Source organism: Nothobranchius furzeri, chromosome 2, assembly GCF_043380555.1.
Source record: "Nothobranchius furzeri strain GRZ-AD chromosome 2, NfurGRZ-RIMD1, whole genome shotgun sequence".
NCBI lineage: Eukaryota > Metazoa > Chordata > Actinopteri > Cyprinodontiformes > Nothobranchiidae > Nothobranchius > Nothobranchius furzeri.
Window position 1 is genome coordinate 8,788,706 of NC_091742.1, and position 25,663 is coordinate 8,814,368.

At 40.6% G+C, this 25,663-nt stretch overlaps 1 protein-coding gene across 4 annotated transcripts in view; it reads right to left on the reverse strand.

Moving 5' to 3' along the window:
• Positions 1-23,688, reverse strand: part of fut8b (fucosyltransferase 8b (alpha (1,6) fucosyltransferase)) — a 138,520-nt gene extending 114,832 nt beyond the window's left edge. For 2 of the 4 annotated variants that reach the window (XM_015947504.3, XM_054748057.2), the window contains exon 1: positions 23,480-23,688. The gene's annotated coding sequence lies outside the window, so the exon portion shown is untranslated. Of the gene's footprint in view, positions 1-16,406; positions 16,533-23,479 lie in introns of all 4 variants that reach the window. The other 2 variants (XM_070543723.1, XM_070543726.1) reach the window with 2 other exon arrangements.
• Positions 23,689-25,663: the final 1,975 nt, after the last annotated feature.

The following is a 25,663-nucleotide window of genomic DNA, read 5'->3' on the forward strand; positions in this document are numbered from 1 at the left end:
TCTTCAAATTCCATTTTTGGTTCTTTTTTAAACACAGATAAGGTTTATCAAAGAACCAAAAATGGAAGCATCAGGCAATGTTCTGGTTTTAACTGGTTTTAAGACGGTGAAATCACCAAATGTCTTGTTTTTACTACAAAAAAGCTCTGAAAAGGGCCTTTTTGTTCTGTTTGGTATTTGATTACTTATACAATAAAAAAGGAAAACTCATATCAATCTATTCTATTCTAGAACCCTCGTCTGGCAGGGCAAGTGGACTCTGAAGCCAATAGTAAGCCTACTTTCAAATTAATTTCAGACAGAAGGCATCTGACGCTTGCAAAAAGAGAACAAATCTCTGCATTGGCATCGAGTCCACAGTGAGACCCTTTGCAAATGAGCCTCCACTAAGAGCCACTGGAAAGTGGAGTAAAACATCAGAGGAGCACTGTCTGTGCCTGTAGCATCAGTACTGGTGCTGATAAGACATCTTAATACTCAAGCTTCAAACCAGCAATTAAAATGGTTTGTCATTTGATGGTCTGTGTAAAGACAGGCTAGAATTATGGGCAGGAAAGGGACACGGCACGACTGTTGAAGGTGGTCTTTGTTTTACAACAGGGCGTGCTTATAGCTTTAAAACTAGGGGTGTGCCATTTCAGGCACCTCACGGTTCAGTTTCAGTTCAGGGTCTTACGATTCGATTATTAAAAAAATATAACTATTTTTGATACATTTTTCTCACCGTTTTGTTTATTTGATCAGGTCATAGCTTTTTCACACTTTCAAATTAATTCAGGACACATTATTTCAAGTTACCAAACAACGTTTACTCCACTGTCGTATCCACATAAAACTGATCTCACACCAAACATACTTTTTTTCATAAAATCTAAATCGGGCAGTCAGTTTAGGACGAGCTGAGACGGCCAACTGGGGCGATGCAGAGATGCGGAGCGTCTGGATGAAGCACAGATCACTGCAGTTCACGGGGACTGATGGACAGACACCTTAGGGAGCGACTCGTGAAAAAACTTAAGGAGTTTTGCTTTAATGGACATAAAGTGCAGAGAACATCTCTACAACCACTTATACCACCATCACTTAATCTCAGGATTAAGAGATGACCAAAGGCTCCCTGATGTCGCCTCAGCTTTGCAGCAAAGTAGCGCCGTAATTTTATTTAAAAAAAATAAAAAAAGCCAGAGTTGCAGGCTAGTTTTATTCATCCTTCCTCAATTGTTGGCTGGTTAGGAGGAACAACCACCGACTTCTTGTCCATCTAACCTGGGATGGAAACATGTTGATGTTGTATTTTAGTTGAGTTTTACACAACCTTCCTTTAATTTTGATGAGTAAATCCCACGCTCAGTAGCAGAAGCGGATAACAAGGTTCCGCCATTGTTGTAATTTGTATTTTCCCGCTGGTCCGTCCCCCAAAGCTGTCTGGGTGTAACTTTTATGTTCCTCCCACGCTTCGCAGCTGTCTTCTGACATTTATTCATCATCGTTGAAGAATGTTCACAAATCTATTTTGAATCAGAACGTGTCACAACAAAATGCATCGATTAAAACCCCTATCAAAATACATGAGTATGGGTTAAAAACAGCCATTCAATAATTCATATAACTCAAAAGCTAATGTCATTTATAACGACCACAACAAAAGGCAAAAAAAAAAAAAAAGCATCTTCACACTTCACCACCCTGCCTTTTCACAACTAATTATTCTTAGACGATATCCGCTTAGCTTGTTAAAGGAATGTTCTCACCTGGTCATCCCTTACGTGATGCAGGTTCATTGTGCTCTTCTGGGGTTTATTGTTAACTGTGTTGCTGAGAAAGACATTTATACTCAAGCTGATTTACCTTCTGCTGCAAAAAAAGTCACAAAACCGTGAAACACTTTTCTAAAAGCTTCAGATGACATCTTTTAATTGCCTATTTTATGTGATAAACATTCCCACACCAATTAATATGTAACAGGAAGCTGAGGCTAATTCATTATCACTCCCAAATGATTATGTTGGTTTCCAATTTGGTCAATAGGGGAAAAAAAAGGCTGCAACCATTTCAAAATTCTCATTGAACTACCCACCAGAACGAAAACAAAGCCAGAGCTTTTCTGAAGGCTTTTGGGTGAGAAATAGAAAACGTTGATTGAATCCCAAACAATTTTTCTCAATCAGCGTACGATCCTAACTTCCTGCTTCAGAGACCTAAGGGACATTGACATTTTGGGCAGGCGGCGCTAGGGATGCCCAATTCAGGTTAAAATGAGAATCACGATTAATTATTGACTTAGAATTAAGATCCCAATTCTCACGATTTTTTGTAAAATAAGTATTAATTGCACCTATTACCTGAACATCAACTTGGTAACAGATGTCACTGAACATGAAAACAATAAATGTCTCTCGTCGTCTCTTATATACATAACGCTTGAATAATTTACACAATAACAATTTTGAACAATAATCTCTCTGCTTGTAAGGGGATGAGAGGTGGGAAATAGATATGTTTCTTAAAGTGTAAACCACAATTATGAACAAAATATGACATGACAACATGATTGTTAACCATGGTTAGGACCACAACAGAGAACACAGTCCTTTTAACTAGCCAGCTACTTAAAATCGTTGTCATTTGGAAATGAGATTGCATACAAGTATGAATTGAGATCGCAAATTTTTTACGATTAACTGTGCAGCCCTAGGCAGTGCTCAAACAAACCACGTCAAGCTGCAATGGGCAAGAGAACATAGATTCACACAGACCTGTAAAACAACTTCTTGAATGTTTTTACACCACTGCCTTAAGCCTCATACTGATTCTTCTTGTGTAGCAGTATGTAACGAACACAGTCATGTCTAGAAATATATATACATATATATACACATACATATATATATATATATATATATATATATATATATATACATATATACATATACATATATATACATATATATATATACATATATATATATACACACACACATATATATATATATATATATATATATATATATATATATATATATATATATATATATATATATATATACACACACACACATATATACATATATATATATATATATATATATATATATATATATATATATATATATATATATATATACACACACACACATATATACATATATATATATATATATATATATATATATATATATATATATATATATATATATGAGAGAGATTTAGCTGGATCTGTGCTAGCCAGTGGCATTAACCTGACTCATCCAGGCCTGGCCTGCACTGGACACTCCCTGAGTCAGTGACTGCAAGCAAGCAATGCTCTGCACTGCACTGCTAGAGATATGGTGAAACACATCCATGCCTCTAGTAGAAAGTGATGTGTTTGGAAGGGGGTGTTATCTAGCTACAGGATATGGCAGGCTTTGATAAACGGCAGAGGTCAGGAAACAGGTCTATGGCCCATTTAGTTATTCTGATTCATTGTGTTCTGGGATGAGACAACAGGCCATCACCTGTGAGACATGGAGGTGAAATTTTGAAACAAAAGCTGGAAGAACGAATAAGTACCAGGAAGATAATAAAAAACAGAACCGCTCTTTGATGTATGACAAATGAATTCAAGTGTATTTTATCAGGATGCAAAGACAAACTAGACAGATGGGCTCCCGTACGGAGGAGATGGGATGGCAGTGGATGTTCAAGAGTTAAAGAGTTGGAAGCCAAAGGTTTTAGGAACCACTGTGCTAAGGATCTGCTCTTAGCAGAATAAAATACCCATCATCTCAGCAGCAGGTTTCTGAAGCTGACATCGATTTGAAAGCTGAAGAACATGAGAAAATAAAGGTGGAACAGTTGTATGCTACCTGGAAAAATATGCAAGTGGCTGAAATCATTTTTCTTTGAAATGTTATATTTTGGAAAATAAGTCTGACTGACAAAAGCAGAAGTGACTCATCGCTGGTTCTCCTCTGAACTGAAGCACAAAAATAAAACTCTTCAGGGTTTGTTTTCAGATTTTTAACTAAATTACAAGAAACATACTCGTTACCACCACCCTGTGGTGACACAACGCCATCTGGTGTCATTTCAAAGCAGATTTGAGTTTCTTGCCGCTTTTGAAAGATTATTTCAGATTAGCTTAGTTAGCGAACAGAAAACGGACTACTGATGGGAGTTTGGGGCTCGATAAAGGAAAACTAAAGCTTTTGCTTTAATTAACAGTTCAATTATCAAGCAGCTAATGGCTTTCTAAACATAACAACTCAGAAGTTATGATCAATCATCTGATTGTCACTTTGCAAAGTTGCATAAAGTTTCAGTTTAGGCTCTTGCTCAGTATGCATAAGAATGAAGATGGGTGTGAAACGTTCTACAGATGTTCGGTGAAAGTAGAAGTCCTGAGTTTTAAACGGTTAAGTTAAAAAACAGATTAATCAACAAATATCTGTGGACTGGCTGCTTGTCAGGTTGACAAAAAGCTGCTCGCTGCTTCATAAACGTTTGGCAAAGAGAGAAAAAGTAAAAACTGGTTCAAATGTCTGTTATGAACAAGTTTTAAATCGAAGACACGCTGAAGCATCTTCATTTTAAAAAACGTGAATAATGCGTGTGTTTGGGGATGAACATGTAGTCATGGCTCCACTGAGCCAGAAACTGTGCCTGCAGCCTTTGAGGTGGGAGCATGTGTCTGGCGTTCACCAATGTGGTGCTGGGTCACAGATGTCACCTGTTCCAGCAGCCCGCCTCACACTGCTAGCCTCCCCCGTCCACTCACCCGTGAGTATGCCGCTCTATACTCGGACATGAACTAACAACAGATCTTATTAAAAACACAACAGAACGATCCCAGGAGTCTAAACCAATCTCCCAGCTGAAACAGAACGAGTGCCAACCGGAGCTACTGGCTGTGTTCTCTGCTATGGTCTTGCCAAGCCACAACAGCACGAGCATCATTGATTTAAACAATGAGGGCGTGTGGGGTGCTAACCTAAACACAGCTTATCAGGCTGCATAAAAAGCTTGGCAAATGATAACATATTTAGATAATGTTACCCACAAGGAAGAAGTGTGAAACCGCCACCTCAGCAAATAAAAAAAACTGATTTAATCTCGGACTCGTGGTGCGGTCATCTTTTAGAGGGCCTGAAATTCCTTTTGCACGCCTCACCACTTGTTTGCTTGAGAAGCCGAGAATACTTCCCCACAAGAATCCACTGTGCAGATTGTTGATGTGTGCATCAGTCTCCTTCCCTCACACACACACACACACACACACACACACACTAAATGTTCCCACCCACACATCGCTGACATTTCTTTTTGGAGAGTCTTTAAATTACCACGCATATTAGCGAAGCTCTGCAAAGACTGTTTTTTGTTATTCCTCTTAATCTGGTGTACTTTCAGGGTCAGCGGCTGCCCCCTGCTCCCTCCTCGTTGCCTTTACTCTGTCCTTCCCTCCTCCGCTGCTCCCTCCTTCCAGCGGGAACAGACAAGTGGTTACACCCAGAGTCTCAGGGGAGCCCCTGCTGTTCTGCTCTGCATTGACAGATCAGCACAGGACAGCACCGCACACTGCTGCTACACGCCTGCCGCCTCTCCCCTCGCTCGCCACCAACCACCCACTTGCTACTGATTATGACTCACTTCTCATAACACCAGCCAGAGCCAGTCTACAAGCCACGTCAGTGTTATGTTAAAGCTAAAATGTCACTTTTATTATGAATTATCTTGGGTATTTGTTAATGTTTTTAGTGTTTCACTGGAGCGTCCACTGGTTTTACAACATAAATAAAGAGTCAGTCTCCAGTTAGGATTAAACAAATGACTTTAGATCATCAAGCAGTATCTGAAATATCCAGAGTCGTGACGTTAGAGAAATGCAACTAATAATTTCCTAGAATTTTTTGAAAACTGAAAACCAAAATAGCATTTCCTCTCCAAGTAAATGTAAAGTAAGGAACCCAACTCCTTTCCTCTTGCACATGTTTTTGCCAATTTGACTGTGTGACAGGAAATATAAAATATTTTACTTTTTTTTCCCCATAGGGACAGAAATAATTGCCTCCACTTTAAGTTTAATCATGTCAGGATTAAACATTGTTTTTACTAGGGAGCAATTAAACCCCTTTCTGCTTCTCTCAGCAGTATAAAAAGTACTTTGCAAATAAAAACTGATTAATTGATTGAAATCTAAATTACAACCACTATGACAAGACTATATTCAACAATTTGAGTTGTGTTCCTTGTGCAAAATTTCAAATAACTATCTCACACCAACAATCACAATTAGCTGGAGAAAACAAGTGTTGGGACTATTATTGCAGAGTTCAAGGGAGTATTTGAGGATATGTGTTTTAATAAGGGTGTGTATTAGCAGGAATCTGACAATACCATATCTATCACAACAAAGCAGAGAAGATACTATATTTATGATAATACAGGACACGATACGATATTCATCACAAAACAGTGGGGACAATACGATGTAAATCATAATACGAGGGGCATATTACAATATCTCTCACAATACAGGGGAGACGATCTTGTGATACTAATAACAAGACAATGTTTTCAATTTTAAGGACTCAATTCAATTGGAAAAGTTAGGCCAGACATTTCCAAGACACATCAAGTGTTCTTCTGAGATCTTGTCGTTCTGTCAGAATGAAGGTCGTAAAAATTTCTGCCTCCTAGCAGTCGGCGTTTGAATTCCATCACGAAAAGGAAATGCAGTAAATGTTGGCATGTAACTTTGGAAAGAAAATGGATAAACTACTTTTAAATATCAACTCAGTATCATAACACAAAATATTGATACTTCACTTATCAATTCATTTTTCCGTTCCTAGTTTTTACTAGGATAAGCTGCTTAGCAGGATGGGAGCTGGACAAACCAATCACTAATGAGAGCACCTACCTAACAAACATAATTTGTGAGCCAATTTTCGTTTTTGTAAATATAAGTATGCATTAATAGACAAAAAGGTTTCTTTGAGGACTGTGTGATTATTGCCATCACTTGAATTTCATTTATGAGTAATTTGACTACAGTGCCAAATATTTTATCCTGGTATGTACCACAACGTTTTGAACAACGTTCATCATGCTTCTATTTTTTATACCAATTATTAGGTAAATATCCGCATTACTTAATTTGTTATTATTATTATTATTATTATTATTATTATTATTATTATTGAGTGACACAGTATGATCACCGCTCAGAAAGATGTGCTTTCTCCCACACATGAACTATATCAATTGCTTTAATAATTACACTTACAAAAAAGCTTTCTGTTTTAAATTGCTGCCAGACTGCACATTAATTGAAAGGACAGTGATAAGGTTTGTTTTTTATCTCAAAGGAATGAAGGTTAGACAGCCAGCGTCTGTGTCATCGCTGCAAGAGGCTATAGCATTGAATTAAACATTAATTCAGTAGCTACAGGTGGATTTTAAATATTGTGAAAAAAATTGTATTTCATGATAAGCCTGCAAAAATTGCAGAACTATTTTTGGCCATATTGCCCAGTTCTCATAGGAACCAGTAAATGCTTCCATAAGAACTCAATTATAAAGTTCTTCGAACCTACAAAAGGTTGGACGCTACATAAGTCACATTTTAAAATGCATGGTTTTGTTTTCTTTTCAACTGGGCATTTTTGAAAGCTTCCAGGGAAAAACTTTACACTAATATAATAAAATTAGGTAGATACAGTTTTAAACCAGCTTTAGAAACCATTTTCTACAGAAAGAACTGTTTTTTTTTTCTGTTTCGAAATCTTAAATCCAAAGTTTATGAAGGGCTCATTATACTCATAATGGGCAACCTTCCTGCAGATCCATCCAAGGGCAAAAGCAAGAGTTCACAAAAGTTCGAAGGCAAGGGCACGAGCGCAACGGGGGGGTCCAAGTTTCTAATCCCAGTTAAGACAAGCCCGGCGGGTTCGCCGACACAAAGGAGCTTGGTCCAGTGTTAGTGGAATTAAAGCAAAGCCTCCTCTCTGTTGTTATGCTAATCCACAAGACAATGATTATCTGTGGAGCAGCGTTGCCACGGTGACAAACATGGCTCAAGAGTACCTCAATTAGGGAGCCAATTGCCAGAGGAAGGCGAAAACCGGATGATGCTGCAGTGACAGAGGAAGACACTGAGTGAAAAAGGCGTGTCGTTATTCCGGTCCACTGGATGGATTGGCTTTCAAACACAGGGATGGGTTAACAGATGAGGCTTTGCCATTCTCATGATGTAAAGTCACCCCCCTCATTCTGACAAGAATGTCAATATAACTATGTAATCAGCTCTGAAAGGCAGATTACATTTACAGATACCACGGAGGCTCGATAACATGTTCTTTGTATGTGAAATGATGATGAGTTAGCATACCATACAGGGCTGCAAATCACCTCATTGATCTTTTAACTTTATAGCAAAGTGGCTCAGATAGTTGCACTGCTTTAGTTTTGGTTTGAACATGAAGAGCTCCAACGCAGCTGTGACAGTGGATTCATCCAGAATAATTCTTCATTCACTCCCTCAAATCAAAGTGTGAAGGAAAAAGCTCTCGCTGTGTGTTTAAAGTGCCGCACCAAGTTCAGGTGCCAACTTCAGTTCTTAGTGGTTGTCGCAGGATCAAAAAGCAGGCAAGGAGAGGCTGTTTTCGGCTTTCTCGTCACACAGATGCATATTGAAAACCTGGTAGCGTGGCTGGCATCACACAAATGTCTCCTCGATTCTCGTCAAATCCAGCTCTGGGCAAGAGACGCAGACAGAATACATCCTGCTGTTTCGAGACAACGCCGTGCTGTTTTTCCAGTCCTCTTGCCGTGCTTTCCTGCTGATTGTGTGACCAGTGTTGCATCATTTTTTATGGACTGTGGTCAGTCACTTCCACTCCTTACTCTTCCCTCCCCATCTCAGCTTCAACAGCATCATAGGCCTTGAACAGCTGTGTCACCACACTGAGTCTTATTAGACTTTTATATCGGACTGGCATGTTTTTACTGCTCTCCAAGACCACAGCTAAAACTGAAGCATAGGTTTTACAATCTGGCCCTTCTAAGGTCCTCTCTGGCAATAGCAGTGTGTCTGTAGTGGAGGGAGTACCACGACAGCTTGTAAATACAGGAACAGTAGAAGGTGGCAGCATGCAATGAAATACCCTTGAGGCCACAAGGCAGACGTGTCACATGTAAATGGTTTCAAGTTGGTCTACCAAGAGCTTTGCCAAAAATTTATGCCAGTTTTGTCACTCTTACAAATACTGAGGAGGGACTGAGGGGCATCATCCAGCTTACATAAGCAGCAGTAAAAAAAAAGTGCTGGGTGGTAAAGTATGGGCAGCCACTAAAACTGACTGCAAGCTGAGTCTGCAGTAGCGATTAGGACAGGGTTCTTTGACTTTCTGGGACTGCGGCGTGCAAAGTAGCTGATGTTTTATTGATCGAATAAGCTTCTCTTGAAGTTCAGAAGAAATTTGAAAAGTAGAATAAAAACAGGAAAACATAAGATGGCGGGCAAAGAATGAAAATATTTGGTGTTTGTTGTCTTTCAGGTATGCAGACCATCGGGAATCTAGCGTGCCTCTTATTTCCGAACTACATAACAAACATGGCTGTGGCTTCAAAGCATCAGAGTACTATGTAGGAATAGGTTAAATACCTGAGTTACTGTAAAAAAAATTAAATAGAGCCCTTTTTGACGGCGCCTGCTAAAATGGTCAAGTCAAGTAAATGTGAGTCAGCTTTGCAGGTTGATGATGTGGTTAGGTGATAACAGATGGTCTGCACCACCAGCCAGATGTGGGATTTAGAACGGGCGATGTCCAACATACAGTTTAAGACCATGCCAATTCTGACAAGTTCTCCACGCCTGGTTCAGCAATCTTAAGATTCGTTAAAAACAGCTTCACAACTCGTAAAAAGCTGCTTTGCATTCACACCTGGCCATACCACTGGGTCGAGTTGGTTTCTCAGACATTAATGATGAAGCTGCAGTTAAGCAAAACCGGAATCCAAATAAAAACAATGAAATGCAAAGAATAAAAGCCCTATTTCTATGGCTTCTGAAGTACACACGGACTCTTTCCACTTCTGCAATCATTTATTTAAGTTGCAACATGAAACTGAAACCCAAATTGGCAGAAAACTGCAGGCAGTGATGCCTAGTTTGTCTGAAACGTGCACAGTACTTAAAAGAAATGTCCCTGCAACTTATACAAACAGCAGCCATCTGCACTGCTTGAGGATTGGGAATTTTTATTGACAATGCAGCATAAAAAGTGCAGGCTCTTCATTGCACAGGCTGCAACATAAGCAATATGAATTCATTTTACAAACCAATCAATAACTAACATCGGGAATGGGAGTTTTCTGGCCAACACGGCTTCTTAATGACCAGAAATGCCATTAAGCAATCATAAAACGAACATCCCATTGCAGTCTAATATGAAACATTTCCAACTATATCGTTCAAAGAGAGCACCTGGAAATGTTTCAAGAAACATCTAATAAGTTATAGGAATAAATCTGATCTTTAAATTATCTATAAAAGCAGCTAAATCTAAACATGCCGACGTGGTGTGTTTGTCTACCTTGCAGATCTAGTTACTCTGCTCTTCAGCCTGTTTGGTGAGCATGATGCAGATGTTGTGAATAAAAGCAAATTCGGTGTTAGACAGCCTTTCCTTGACATCTCTGTTATCCTTGAATTGCAGAAATATTATTATCAATGTTACTCACTTCCTTGGGTTTATGAACTGGATCGGAAGTGGTAAAAGGGGAGAATATATTACCTGCTGAGTCATATAAACGGTGACACAACGGATTGCTCTTTATGTTTGGAACCACCCAAGAGATCTGCGTGCCTTTGCAAACAAAAACTTCCTCCTGCCAACCAGATAAAAGCTGTGAAAGCTGAGCAACAACTTTGTGAAATCTAAATTTAAAAACACACAATTTGTGCTTTCACAACTCTGCTTCAGCCACAGGAAAGAACATGTTTGCAACTAATCTGTGAATGGGTTCTGCTTCTGCAACTAAAAACATTAAGACAAAGAATTTAATAAAGTCATGAACTCGTGATGAAAGTTCTAGATTTACACTCTTCATCTGCTCAAGATTCTCCTCCACATCTCCATTATCACCTGAATCTTAAGCTAGCATACTTAATTAAATCCACCTGACTCCTTTACAAAGCTGTGAAAAAGTAATCTATCCTCAAACGCTCCTACACTGTGCAAAAGCATCAATAGTTTTTAAACAATGCATCCCAGTTGTAACTGTTGTAATTGCCATTTTGTTGCACCTATTGTTCTTTAGCCCATTTCATCAAACTCAACCTCAGTTAGTGATTTCCCATATTTTGCAAAGTGTTTTCCAACCAAGACCAAGAAAATCTGCTCAGCAGAAAGGCTGCTTTATCCGTCTGTGTTGAAGAAAGAAAAAAGAAAAAGTTCCATTCATCCGTTTCCTCACTGAAGTAAGCAGCATGCGATTAAATGATAGCAATATATATCTCAAAAGCATTTTTCTATGATAGACGTATGATAATGGGTCGATATAAACCTTCAATATGTAGAACAGACAATTAGCCAATCATGTGGCTAGAATTGAGCCACGCCAAGTCAGGTTGGCACAGTAAGCACCACATCAGACATGCTAAGAGCTAATGTTTGTGCAGTCTCTTACTTCAGGTATCAGGAAGCACAGAACTGAAAAAAGAGGAAAAATGGGTGGGCTGAAAGTAGAAAATACAGAAAACAGCAAATGAGCTACAATGTCAAATCTGCTATACAAGCTAGCTTTAAGCATTTTTATTCATCCATAACTTATAAAAATGTTGTGGAGAATAAAATATATATAATTAAGTGGTTCATCAGTCTAAAATTCTCAACACCAGGGCTCTGTCCAAAACCAGCGATTGGACCAGCTGGTTGTCTGGCGTACCGAACCATTGGGTCGTCCGCTCATTCCGCGCATTTCACAACTGATGCACACCAAGCAGCACAGGAGGTAGAGCATGTTATCCAGCAATCGGAAGGTTGTAGGTGCATTCCCGGCTCCCACCATAGAATGCTGCTGTTGTGTCCTTGGGCAACACACTTAACCCACCTTGCCTGCTGGTGGTGGTCGCAAGGACTGGTGTTCAGCAGTCTGGCATCCATTAGTGGCCCCAGCCCAGCTGTGGCTACAATGTAGCTCATCATCATCAGCGTGTGAATGGGAGGATGTTGTAAAGCACCTTGGGGGCTTGTAGCACCCTAAGAAGGCGCTATCCAAATACAGGCCATTTACCAAAAAACTAAAATAAAAACACCATACAGGCACAGAAAACGAGAAGTTTGGACCAAGAAAACTGCGACTGGTGTTTAGCGCTCTCTCGTTTACTGTGGCAATGCGTGGTCCCATATTAGGGCGGTGTGGCATAGAGCTGATTGCTGGCGTGGGGGGGGGGGGGGGGGGGGGTGGGTCCTGTGAGTGTGTTTGTGTTTTGCAGATTTGCCATTGCAACTTTTGGTCGTGAAGACATATTTTGAAAATAAACAAAATAGTGTGCGTGTTGAAAATTATGTCGAGCACATGTTTCAACCAGCTCAGGGATTACTACCAACCAGACCAGTGCCGACTGCTGGAGCTCGCAGAATGTGAAACACTACAATTCCAGGCGAGAACGCGTGCTAAGAGTAGGCCCTTGTTTGTGACCATCAGTAGGAGGGGAAATATGTTTTATTTCTGTATCTCTGAGTTGTTGAAAAAAGAGCTGCAAACTAAAACAGCACACATTGACTGGTCAGGATTGTCAGCAGTAGAGTATTTCAAATGGATGTTGTCACATTTTCTCTAATGACTACTCATGTCAGCAGCTCCGGAGGACAATTTTTTTGCATTGGTTCACAGTTTGAGTGCCGTCTGATTACAAACCCGCTGTCTTCCAGAACACCCTGCTGTGCCAGGTGACATGACTCCTACAACGGAAATCCAATCAGGCCAATCCTCTACGATCCTTCACAATCCCTCCCCCCCCCCCCCCCCCCGCACTACCACACCATCAGTAACACACACTGCAAATGCCACATGCACTTACAAAGAAGTCTGTGATAGACATGGAGACAGACACATGCACATTAACCACTTTGCCTCTCGTGAACTTGGCACAGACGCCGAGAAGGGCTTAGTGCTAAATGACATATTGGATCTCTTCCAACTCCAGTAGCCACACAAAGCAGGTGACCCAACATTATGGCCTCTCAGTAGAGGTCAATGAGATGAATTTACCCCCTCAGGATCAGTAGTTTAACAGCAAAAATCACAAAATACCCCCTCCTGCCACAGCAAGCCAAACCCTCCTGGAAGCAGAACTAGCATGGATGACAGAAAAAGCCCCCTGCCCGTGAGCTAGATAATGGACACCTTTCATCAAAATCCAGGTTCCACTTTCCCGAGGCCTGGGGTTGAACCCTCTCTGGCTGTGTGGAGGGGTCACACAAGGGCCATTCGACACTAGCTGGTACTAGATCTGATACTTCTGGCTGAATGAGGGACATTCAGTACGTGTGTGGGTAGAGCTGGAGTGGCTGCTGGGAATTTGGCTCCTCACTGAACACAGAATAATATCAAAAACCTCCATGTACAGCCAGGCCTGTCATGCAACCTTTTTACCAGAGTGTGGGAAACGCACCAAAGCTGTCACATGAGCTCATAGCCGTGTGTCACTGTGGACTTTCTGTTTAGTGGGTGCAGAGTGGATTTGGGCTGGGATCCTAATGTCCAGCATCTGGCTTTCAGGTCCTCCTCTGTGTTCTGAACAGGAGAGAGATGGAGGGGTGTGGGTGATCGGTGCGTTTGTGCCTCTAGCCGAACAGCTGTGTCAATTATGACCACTCTTAACTTTGCTAATTCACCCTCCATAATCATCTACCTCTTCTAGACCAAAACCTGCAAAGATTTATTTCCATGGATGCCACGACTAGTCTGGTATGAACTTTCAAGAGGCTTCAATTCAAGAAAGAGGCTCTTCAAGACCAAAGGAGCTGCAGATCTGGCTTTAGGTTAGGTGTGTAACGTGATGGAGGTGCTTTTCCACCGAAGGTTATTTACCCCTCTCCACAGATGCCTCTGACACAGAACTAATCTGCACGAGATATTGCCTCAAAGTCATGCATTTTCTTCTAAACTGCTTCTTTCCAGCTCAAGAGAAGAATGAAGACAAAGGACTCTCTCCTTTTAATAAATCAAAGAACTTTATTTTTAATAAAGCTAATCAAACAAAGTGTTAGTCAATAATAAGATATGACCAATCTGTGAAATCAAAGTACTAATTACTTTATTATAATCCCATAGAGCATAATAAGTAATATGACTTTAAATGTTTCCACTAGGACTGATCTCACGTAGCGTTAAGAAACGACACAGTTTTACTGATCCAATCAGAATCTGCCAGATCTGACGGAGGCGTGCTTTTGGTGGTGCTTGGTAAATCTGTCACCTTTTCATTCGACCATAAACCAAAACATCCGAAGTATAAAACTATGCCCACGTCATCTTTAACGCCAGTTCAAAGCGTTCTAGAGAAGTTGACGGAGTGGCCAATCCGTAACTTTCCTCTTCAGCCGAAAGAACCAACGACAAGCTGGATAAAATCTGTTGCCGTTCCACGTGCTGCAACGGTTCTTTTCAGAATAAAAGCTGAACCAACATGACCCCGTTTTGGGTCTTGTTAGATGCCGATAAAATGTCATGACCCGGAAGTATCTCAAGACTGGTGGTCGGCTGCCGCGGCTGTTTCTACAAGCTTCAGCTGCATAAAGGTCAAGCTGAACCTCTACACCTCCTGATCTAGACGGGGACTTCCGGTAAGGGTACGTAGACAAACAGAATGGCGCTGAATGTGCTTATGAATCTCCTAACCAAAGCTTAGCACGAAGACATCACCTTCATTTCCCACCAGAACTAATCATTTCTTCGGATTTGGTGGTTCTGAGCAACATTCCACATTACACCATTCTCCGTCTCATTCACCTTAGTTACACCATACATTTAGTGTTAAAGTTAGTCTAGTTTTAATTTGTTAAGTAGGGCTGCACAATATATCGTAAATATATCGTTATCGCAATATCAACAAGCACAATATGCATATCGCAAAGAACAAATAAATATAGCAATGAATGGTCAGCTAAAATGTTTGCTACACATAATGCATTCTGTCAGTCAAACGGAAGTATCGTTTTTTTTTTTAACAAATCAAATAGAGCTCTTCACCCATTTGGCCAATTGGGTGGGTTCTCATAGGTCAGATGCCCGGCCCCGAGGCGGACGGCCCTTAATTTTGATGGTTAGCAAACACCTGAGTTAGCTTCGTTAGCTCCGGGATCCAGTGAGTCTCTTTTCTTTTTCATTTCTTTTTCCCTTTCCTCACATCTTTTGCTTTTCTCATTTTAATGATTTTTTGAATTTCTTTGTTTTTGATTATTTTTGTTCCTGAGTTAAGTTGTTATTTTTCGCAAGTAATATCGTCATTGCAATATTAATCATTATCGAATATCGTAGGTTTTCCTTATATCGTGCAGCCCTATTGTTTAGTAATAAAACTTTAAACTTTTAAAACTTGACTCTCTTCTGTTGTCTCTGAATTAATACGAAGTGTTACATAATCCCTGCAATAAAAAGTTCCAGTCTTCTGGTTAAACAGTACCCACAGATCCATAAGGTTGATTTCATATTTTATTTATTTCATTAAATAACATGCAAACTCATTACATTAACTCATTACAGGTGCTATTTTCTAAATCCCAAACAGCAGGGATTCTTGTACGTCAGCTGAGAATTTTTTGCAGCTTCTCTGAATCACTCCAGCCCTCCGTGGATGTTCTGATCCCGGCCTGATCTGTGGACTCATGGGGCTAAAAGGCTCTTTGATGGGCCCTGGCTTCGGAGCATGAAGAGATTTTGTTGGTATGCGGGAGGTTTTGGGGGCTCTTTGTGCCTCACAGTGATGCTGTGAGGAAGCTAGGAAGCTAAGCTAAAAAATCTCAGTGCAAGTCAAAACCATATTTTTTCCCCAGGAAGAAAAAGCACTGAACCTTCATCTCTGCTCGCTGTAGTTCTCTTCAAACACACACACACACACACACACACACACTATACACAAAAATAGAAATGTCAGATTAAGATGCCAAATTGTATATAAGACACAAATGAATGCACACAGCCATTCAGCGGATTATTCAAGAGAAAGAAGTTACTGCTGGCGAGATGCAAAAAAAAGAAAACATTCTGTGTGTGAATGTGTAGATGCCTATTTCTGGACAACTCTAATAATCCAAGAACAAATCTGGTAAGAACCATTTCACAGCTCTGCCTGGAGAAGAAATAAGTCCATGGGATATAGCAAAAGCTTGAAAGTATACATCGTCTCTGACCTTTTTTTTTTGCACGCCACGCTGAGAAGCTTCCCTGCAGGGCCAGAGCAGACTGAGGTGGAGTTCAGGTCAGGATCACGGACCGGTTTAAACAGAAACAGAGACGGGGCGCATTTGGAGTTAAACCTGAACACAAAACCATTCAAACATCTCTCAGAGCCGGTGAAGACAGATGCACTCCACTCTCTACAAAAATCCAATCTGATGCCAAAGAGCTATTGGGCGAAACTCCTACAGTGTCTGTCCAACCGGATTCCTATTCACAACTCCCCTTCTTTTTCTTCCTTTGTGCCTTTACACATTCCACCGAGCGAGGCAGGTAGACCAAAAGGAAGGCATTACGACAGGCGGACAACAGGACAGCGCTGCTGGGGTCTTTCTTCTCCTGCTATCAGCCTGGATAAGGCTAGTCTGCACAAGCTGAGCTTCGGCAGCCTCACGGGCCGGTTCTTGCTGCTATTCTCCATGGAAACCTGCCTCACACTCGCCCTGTGATTGGCTCATACAGTCACTAGACAGACACTCTGTCTTACAATACAGATAATAATGGCCCTCCGGAAGGATGACAGCGGGAGAAGAGTGATGCAGAAGGGTCTTTTTCCCTGCAGATTTTGCCCTTTAGAAGGGCTGCGTTCTGTAGAAAAGACAGCCTTTATCGCCTGCATACGTCTACACCGGTGGTTATTTAACATCCCCAAACGGGCGTTTTAATGTTGTTTTTTATTATCTTCACTTTTTACCGATGTTTCCATAAGCCTAGAGGATGGAAGAGGAAGACCAAACGCCAGTGTCACATGAAAAATGCCAAAAGTGGTCACACAGACACAGCTCAGTGAACCATGCTCATAAAGCAGCTACACTCCATCGTTCTTCCCCTGACAGACTGAGTCTCTAATAAAACTCATGACTGTGTCCACGTCTAGAAGATTTCCAGCGTTCCCTTCATCCAAACAGAAACAACACGGCTGAAAAGCTTCTTTTTAAACAGCTTCTGCTTTATTTGGAGCACAATGTCTTGGAATTGGAATACTCTGCATAGAGATTAGCAATCCCAACCCAACAAGGCCCCTATGAGCGTTCCTCTTTTGGTGACACTTTCACCAGAGCTTGCAACACTCATTTCTGCTGTTAGGGACCCCGTAACTCGAAGCACGTCTTTATAAATGAGCTCTTGGTGACTTTCTCAGCTGTGTCAGTCTCCGCCTCATCCATCTGATGTTTTTAGAAACTGGAACAAAGACTAAAGAAAAACAAGAATATATGTGGAACATTAGGGTGGGATAGGGGATGTATACACAGCATACCAAAGCCAATATCAAGCATTATACACACACACTGTACACGAAGCCAAAACACTGTGATGCTTGAAATTAGAATGGCTTTTCATGCAAACAGAGGCGCTTCCTGTGCAGGTGACAGGCGGGTATTGCAGACAGGATTGAAATGAAAAACAAATCCAAGTGCTATTTTAAATAAAACTCCGCTTGGCAGGGACTTGTCGCACAAAAGCAAACAAGGGAGCGCTGCTCGCCACGTGACGCGCGCCTACATTTTACATACAGGTTAAATGAGTTATATGAGTCACCGCTCGCTTCTGCTCAGAGCAGCGCGTCTAACGTCTTTGGCAGAGCAACGCTAATATGTTTAATGAACTCATTAGTCAAAAAAATGAAGACAGACAGTGGCGTGAGCAGTGGACACAGAAAGGGCAGAGGAGGAGGGAGGTGAAATGAAAGAACGAGAAAAAACACATCAGCTGAAGTTGGAAGCCAGGGTGGCGGGGGTTACGTCTCTGGGAAGAACGCTACCATGCATTAAAGCAGCAGTGTTAGTTGTCTCAGTTGCTTCATGGGAGGAAATGTGCCATTCCTCTGGTGTAAATGAATCTATGAGTGGGACTCTGCAAAACACCTCCATGTATGTTTAAAATGTCACCGTAAGTGCTATTACTATCATTTCATTCAAATGTAAAAATGTCACAACGCTGACAGATCTGCACCAATACAGTTATTCCAACTCGGCTGTTCTGAACCTGTGGTCGTGTTCAGTCCAAAAAGATAACAAAGCCCAGATCAAAGGAAATTGTTGCCAAAGAGCGAGTTGCTTTAATTTATGTAAAGATAACTGGCCTTCGACAGTTTACAGCAGATCAAATATAAAGAGACATCTGTGTAAAATGGGCTGCATCTGGAATCCACACACACACACACACACACAAAGTGCTGTCACTGCAATATATACGGCCGTTTACTTATTCATGAACGGATTAAAGCCACTAACTCAATCAATCTACTCTCGCAGTTACCGAGGCTGACTTCATACGATAACATTAATGATGAATTAGTTGTCTATAGCTGTTTAGTTCCCACCTTGTCAGCAGCTGCACTTCAAATGGAAATTTGGTGGAAAAAGGACTGAAAGTCTGGAATAACCGAGGCACTGTGCTGTTATAATTTATTACCCATGTTCTTCTATGGTGGGGATGTGCACTTTTGGCTCCAAACAACTACTAAAGTTATGAAAAAGACCACAAATAATTATGTTAATTATTTTATCACATTTCATTTTTGCAAGCCTGCTTTTTTGCCATGATTTCTGAACGATGCACATTTTCACTATTTTGTGGTAGTGCTATGAAAAGAAAAATACTGGTTGTGTATGATCTGCCTGCGTTATTTTCAGTTAGGACCCCCAGAAGCTCTGTGGCATGTTGTCTAGTAAAATTTGTTAATATAGAATAACATATATTTTTATGTGAACTCCCTGCTTGGACGTCCAGGCTCCCATAGAAGCTCTTCTCTCCTTTTATAGCAACTTCATGTTTTCTTCGTGTGACTTATTAAGTAGAAAACCTGCATAGGGCTGCAGCTATCGAATATTTTTGTAATCGAGTACTCTATCGAATCTTTTATCGATTAATCGAGTATTCTAATAAATTACTCTATTGTGTTTTTAAACCATTACATCAAATAGCATGTTATAAAATATGAAAGACCTCTTGAAACGAGAAAGCAATTGCCAGTTATTCTTCAAGTTTTATTCAAAATTAGTTTTCAAAACTTCAGCACTTCAGCTGCGGCCCAAACAGCACCAGAACCGCTCAAGGCGCATGCGCAAACATGGCTCGCCAGCTGTTTCCCTATTAACACATGTTCGTTTTAATTTCTACACTTTTTTTTGTCTCACACTGACAAGGATTGTTGAAAGCATGTTTGCCTTGGTTATGTCAATTATACTGATCACAAAACATTTATTTACTTTCTTTCGTTTTCCTCCGCCACTCATAAATACCTGCGTCCTGCAGCAATCCTGAGGGACAACGGACATCAATAACAACACAGTAAAAAGTCCGACGTGTTGTAAAAACTGCTATTTTTAGCACATTTTAAGTCCGACGTGTTGCTACCAGACGTACGGCGTGAGCTGAAACTAAGTGCTACAAATGAAAAAGTCGCACAGTGTCCGCAGAATATATAGAAATACAGGCTAAAATGCATTATCTTGTAGAGGCTCCGAATCTGCTTGCAGAAGTGACATTTACATGTGGGTGTTTCCTGGTCAGGTTGCAGCATCGAGTATGTGGTGTTGTGGTAGACTAAATCCATTTTACAGTATTTACACTGGACTACGTTTTCCGCCTTACGACGTGAAAAATGGTCCCACATCTTTGGCATTTTGTGTCTTTTTCGCACTCCGCCTGGGGTCCACATTGTCCGCCATGGCTTAAAAGAAAGTTAAGTTGCGTTCGCTACTCGCATGTGCATTCAGTGCAGTGTGTATGTGAGTCACTTATTTCGGTCCGGGTGAAACATGACCACGGGCAATTGAAAAGCCATGAATTAATTAAACAAAGCTTCGAGGCAGAGAATTTGACTCGAGGATTTTTTGTACTCCAATTATTCGAGGTACTCGAGGAATTGTTTCAGCCCTAAACCTGCATTTCTCTTAAAGGTGCATGTGGGTACTGCAGCCCATTTTTATAAGAAATAAGTGACTTTCTCGCTCCTGTTCCATAACTTTCATGGCTGGCATTTAAGGGTTAAGACTGATTTATGGTTCTCAGTCCGCGTCGGTGCGGAGACACGCTACGTCGTTATGTGTCGGCACAAGAGCTCTCAGACAGGCTCACAGAGGGTGACAGAGACATGCCCAAATTTTTAAACATTCATCTAAAGTGACGGAGATCGTAAGCGTGTGATTGGTCAGTACGCTTCCTGTAAATTTGTCACCAGCGCTGCCATTGCCCCATTAAAAAGTAAAAAGATATTTCGCAGCAGACCAAGAACAGACTGAAAAATGCATCGCTGAAAGTCATAAAATATGAACATTTATTCACTCGTGATTGAAGGAGTACAACATACAGAGCAAGCGTTGAATTTGTGGACGGAAATGCTTAGAAAAGTGAGATTCGAGGTGGCGACTGCATAAGAGCTGGAGGAAAATGAAGGACAAATTTGTCTGTGTCATAAAGTCTCTGAAATACATAAACACATTAGCAAATACACTATCGTGGACCAGACACACGAGTGTTATGGTGGCAGGATACCACAGAAAATGGCTACGCCCTCTGTTGTCCTGGTGGTGCATTGCTTTGCAACTCCCCAAGTCCGAGAGCAAACCATTTCTGTCAATGCGTGTGCGTCTCTCTCTTACAGAGAAGTATAAATCAGGCTTTAGCACCAGAAGATTCTAGATGATGGGCAAAAATGAGTCATACACAGTAAGTTGCTAGGTAGATAAATACATTTCACTGTATTGTCGAGTTGTTGGTAATAGAAAAAGTAGCTTCAGACATTTTAGAGCAGACTATTTGTTGCTAATTCAGCGTTAGCATTGTTAGCTCACCTGATAAATAAAAAGATGTCATGGCTTCTTAATGTTACATTAAAGAACTTCTGGGTCGCTTCTGTTTACTGGCTCACATTCTGTCCACAGCCCTGGAGCATTTTGCCGACTGGTGTCAAATAACAAACGCCAACGCAGCAGCGCTAGCTGGCACAGCCTCTTCAACCCCACAAGCTCACATTTTGCACACAAAGACTTTATTTAAAGACTTTGATTTTATGGTAACTTATATTTTTTCTAGTATGACAAATGCAACTTTGGTCTCAATTTGTACTCTGCTAAATTTTAATACTCACTAAAGAGTACAAATCTACCATCTGCTGGTAGAAATAAGTAACTGTGGTCTCATTAAAATGCAAGCTAAAGACTTTACATAATCAGAAAACTTCTAAGATAAAACTTTCAAGACAAAGTCTACTGGAGTTCAGTTTATACAACTTGACCCTTTAAGGGTGGAAAACGTGGGTAATGGTAACAAACTGAGGGAACAAAGCCTCCTTTCCACCAGATGTAAAAGCAGCGTGTAAGGTAGTAACAGAATTTACCCACAAGTTCCCTTCCAACAGAGAGCGTTTCAGAAGTAAAGCGCGAGTGAAAGCGTTCCATGCCGCTGGTCCCGCAAAGTCACAAAATCAAGGGGGGATTGCAACACCACACATGATGTCAGACATCCACACACAAGCAAGGAGAAAGACGGCTGTGTGCATCCAAAAAGGTCTGTGGTTTATTTTCTGTTCCGTTTACATCGGCTATGAGGGTTTCACATGAAATCATGCATGTTTGCCTGCACGTGACTTTTACTTTGAAAGGTTCTTGATGTTTTACACTGCTTTCGTGTTTGACTTCCTGTCTGGCTCGATCTAAACTGCAGAGTTGGACGTATTTTGGAAGCACAGTGCGTAAATAAATAGACTTCTGGGACGTGTCCACTACAATGGTGACAAATTGCAGGGAAGAAAGTTTTGCGGCCGTTTCACGTCTGGTGGAAAACAGGTGTTACCGTTTTTGACCAGTTGCACCACAGCATTCCTGGTGTTTTTTCAGCTGAAAAGGAAAAATACAGATAATGTGGCTCCTAATTTGATAAGTAACTATTGAATAATTATTATTATTTTAATTATAGCCCCAAAAAATTGCTGTTATAACTGTTCCCTAATCAAGCACGTAATGACAAATGCCTGCGAGCTAATAAGTTAAAGAACGATCATGTGAAAACAATTAGAAGGCAGCTATTGTCTCCCTACTGACGTTCTTTAATTTTATTATCTCCTTTGACAATATTGCATCTTTCCATGCAGAGAGCATCCAATTAGCTGCACATTGATGCCAAGCCACTGGGTGGAACTTTTACAGGACTAAAATGGCTCTTTAATGGATGCTCCTAGGAGAAGCTGAACTTCGGGCCTCGCCAGGAGAGACGCCACACTCAATCAGAGCTTACAATGAACATAAAACCATAAGCATTGTTTATGCGTGAGGGATTTGCTGTCTCTGTCATCATCAGCTTGGTGGAGTTTGTAGAAGGGAAGTGAGTGGATGGGAAGTCATCCTGATCATATCCTATAATCACCACATATCAGAGGCCTCAATCATAACCCATTAACCACACCTATGGATACTACAAGCAAACTCATGCCTGGATCTGCTGCTTATTGACACATTATAATGTCTGATACTGGTTTATGTTGCTACCCAGTTACTCATACACCTTCAGGGATGAACATAAACAAAACAAATGATGTCAGTGATCGCAGATCGCCTGTATTTTATTCACTATTAATGGTAATAAACTAATTTCAGGCCACAAGAAAACAGCAACAACGCTGAATCAGACGTCCAGCTAGCATAAATGGGCCACGCGCTCCTAACAACCTGTCACATTAAACAAAAGCCCGTTCGTTCACATTGCTGCAAGTAATTAAGTAGCATCAGCGCGTGTTCCAGGTAACTACACAGGTCGTTACGTGTTTGTATAAAACGTGCCCACTTTTCTTCGCTCAATTATCAATGACCTAGCACGAAGCTGGATGCTTTCACTCACCAGATAGCAGAAACAACAAGTGCACCCGCGGAGCGGAGACAAAATAACGGTACCAGGGATTCCTGACTGCCCTGACCGCTACTCGGCTACCCTCATCTCCTCAGCGACGTAGTCAACAGGCCGGGTACACGGAGCGAGCTCAGCTACTTCAAGTCTCGCGCTTCCGTCCGGGTTTTCCTGAACCTACCTTGGTACGAGACACCGACTTCCAGAGGCATCCGACCAGGGGCTGCGGAGGCTGGCTCTCACGCAGCGGCAGACGAGTTTTGTTGCTCCAGAAAACCGGGAAGAAAGGCTGCAGCGGAAACAGGAACTGGAGGAGCTTCAAACTGTGAATACGGCAGTTCAGACTGCTCTGTAGGGATGTACTGAATGGCCGGTGTCAAAACAAGAACAGGGAGAAGGGGAAAGTCAACATCCGGTGGCGGACTTTCAAAATAATGGGCCCTAATGAGGACAAGTCAAATGCTACTCTTGTATATTTGATTATAATGGCTAAAGCTGACCGTTAAAAGTGTTTGACTCATGTAAATTGTATGATTAATTGTCATAAAAACGACATTCTTGTGATTTAGTTGAACATACGAGTTAAATGAATTGATACATGCTTTTTTTATAAACCCCCGAAAATTTTATTTTGTACAAAAAACAGGGTTTGTCATTAGCAGTAGTTGACATAGTAATTTCATAAGATTTTACCACACTTATATTCTATTCTTTCACAATTAAAATGTGTCAAAGGCAACACAGCACTGCCTCTTTAATGTTGTTGGGGTTTTTATTTTGAAGGTACAAATGTTGTGTTCCCTAAATGTGCGCAGGCTGGCTTGATTTTAGCTGCTGCTGACCTCTGTGTGTGTGTGTGTGTGTGTGTGTGTGTGTGTGTGTGTGTGTGTGTGTGTGTGTGTGTGTGTGTGTGTGTGTGTGTTGGAGAGGAAGCTGCAGTGCGCACACCAGCGTTAGGTTGTTGTACTGCAGTCGGACTCCTTTACCGACAGACCCGGTGCCAGCTGGGAAAGCTTTTGCGCACAAACAGGGAAATGCAAAACGATCACTTCTCAATTAGGTTATTAACTACTGCTGCTCCATAATAAGTAGACTCAGCTGCATCACTCATCGTCTTTAATAACTTCCTGCATGTTCCATTTATTGAAACTAATCAGCACTTTAATTTACTATCACAAACAGCTTTTTCAAATGATAATGGACGTATTGAATATGCTTTAAGGTGGAATTTAAAACAGATTTAAAACACTTTTGTAAATGGTATAAAATGCCATCCTGTAATCGTTAGGTTAAAAAAACAAAGTCAGGTGCATTTGTTGAGAATCTGTTCTAGTGAACGACCGGCCCTTTTTCCCCCTTGGAAAAGCAAACAAATATCTACAATGAGACACATAATAAAATTTCAAAAATGCCAATTTTATCAAAACAGCCTTACATCATGACAGCATGTCATGAAAATGAGGCAAATTGCTATTTAAAGCTGAAATAAACGTGCAAAGCTGTTAAAGAGAAAGACAAACTGTGCATAAATGTATTATGAACGACTCAAAAAAAGACATAAAAGATGCGAGTCAGTCAACTAAATGTGAGTCAGTCAACTAAACGCATTTGTGAAATGCACAAAGCAACAGACGCATTACTAGCTAAAAAAACACACACACAAAGAAATTTTAATATTTGTTTAAAGACCTTTAAAAACACATATACTTTAGCAAAACAAATAAATAAACCTGAGTGACAGATGAAACCAGACAAAAGTACTAGAAATAAATAGTGACTAACAAAAGACATGTAACCTTATACAAATGAACCAGAAAACCAATATGAGATAGAAAATAACAGTAAAATACAAAAAATGTTAATAAATGATGGAAAATTACTATAATACGATATCCTATACGTATACAATGCAATTTTGCACCATTTGTTTATTTATTGTATTTGATGTGTTTGACTGCACTAAAGGATTTTTTAAATCTAAACTTGAACTAAAGGCTAAAGCACTTTTAATCTCATTGTACTCATATACAGTGACAATAAAAGGCATTCTATTCTATTAGAAGACTGAACTGGGTGAGGAATTAAGTCTGATGCAAAATTATTGCTAAAAGAAACACCTAAGAAGCATGAATGGATGACAAATCAAAAGCTTCCTTTGAAGTAACTTCTTGGTAGAGGAGGGTGGGGTGTGTGTGACTTTTTCCTATTCCGGTCCGAAGGCTTGAACTTGAGGCAGGCCTTCAGAGAATCTGTTTTCCTTCATTCTTACGTCCTTCTCTGCACACTCAGCTTTGTGTGCAATCAGTCTTTATATACAGTGGTGCTGATGCAAATCTCATCCATTTACATTTGTTAAAAGCAAACC